Source organism: Mirounga leonina, unplaced genomic scaffold (assembly GCF_011800145.1).
Source record: "Mirounga leonina isolate KUSES-001 unplaced genomic scaffold, KU_Mleo_1.0 Mir_418, whole genome shotgun sequence".
NCBI classification, from domain to species: domain Eukaryota; kingdom Metazoa; phylum Chordata; class Mammalia; order Carnivora; family Phocidae; genus Mirounga; species Mirounga leonina.
The window spans coordinates 27,879,133-27,880,632 of NW_023270739.1; the positions used below are offsets into that span (position 1 = coordinate 27,879,133).

A 1,500-nucleotide genomic window follows, 5' to 3' on the forward strand; every position below is an offset into this window, starting at 1 on the left:
TTTGTAACACTTTCTATCATCTTCATACACCTTTCAGTGGGAAGTAAGGGAGAAGACAATGGGAACAACGAGCCAAATGCTATTTAAATGAAAGGTCTAAGTGGGGACATTTTTGCTTCATTCATTTATTAACCTTTTTTCTTATTAGAAGGTATTAAGAATCAGTTCCATTACTGGTGATTAGACAGTTATTCACTTGTTTTATTCATAAGCATATTCTGTAATTACTGGTCTTAAAGTTCCCAGATTTCTTTGGTGTCACTCTTGTGTCCTCATCACATGTTACTACCAAGAGTTGTATTGCAGAAATAAAAAAGAAGAAAAGTAGAGAAATTCGAAAGTATTTATAGACTTGTTTATGTATAATTTTCCATCTGAATGAAGAATTGCTCTTTTATTTTATTTTTGGAGGGGTATATGGGAATTTTTATTATACTATTTTCATGTGGTTCAAAAATTACGTAAGAAAAGTTTTTTGAAATTGTATAGATAATAAAGGGGAACATACAGATAAATTTTAGCACATCCAGGGGCTTGAGGCTATTTTGTATCACTCACTCTATTGTCTGATATAGAGAAGGTGGTCAATTTAATAACATAAAACTTAAACAAAACAGAAAAAAACAGTCACCCTGAAGACCCTCTTACTGGTCAAGGTATTAATTCCCACCACAGCTTCTTGCCCGATCACCTGGCTCTTTTACACATACGCAGTCTTACACTTTTCCAGCGAGTATTTATTATTAGTTAAGCCATGATTTAGAATCCCAGGGTGGGGATCACCATGCACCCAGGTCCCCGCTTCACCTCCCTGGGAGAAGGAGGGAGGACAGAGGAGAGGTGGGTGAAGCCAGTTCAGACCTTCCCAGGAAATGCGCCTTCTGCCCGCGGGTCGTCCCAGGCTGACACCCAGGATATGGGGCAGAGGGACTTGTACACACGACGGTACCATTCACACATGGAGACATCACCCACTTAAGCAGTCATTGCCTTCTCACAGTGGTGGAAGTCCAGGTAGTTCTGCCAGCAGTTCCTGGTCTGGTTCTGGTTGGGGAAGCAGCTGTCAAAAGGGGCAGTCTGGTAGTTCTTGATTTTGGTCTTGATGTCTTCTGCCATGGTGCTGATTCTAAACACACCACAGCAGCACCTTGCAGCTCAATGTGAACCTCAGCAAAGACGCCAGAGTCGGACTGTGCTCTTTTATTTTTTTTAAGATTTTTAAAATTAATTTGAGAGAGAGAGCAGGAGCTGGGGGGAGAGGCAGAGCGAGAGGGAATACCTGATTCCCCACAGAGCACAGAGCCTGACATAGGGCTGTATCCTAGGATCATGACCTGAGTTGAAGGCAGACACTTAACTGACTGAGTCACACAGGCACCCCAAGAATTGTTTATTTTTGAAAACAATTGGAAAAATAACTAATGCATTCTGGACATCTGCACTGAAGAGCACTGTGCTAAATGACTTAATGTATTTTTTTTCCTATTTAAACTTTTGAAA

General features: G+C 40.7%; 1 pseudogene; it reads right to left on the reverse strand.

Annotated features, from left to right (window-relative positions):
* Positions 1–855: 855 nt before the first annotated feature.
* LOC117998542 lies at positions 856–1,158 on the reverse strand (annotated as a pseudogene).
* Positions 1,159–1,500: the final 342 nt, after the last annotated feature.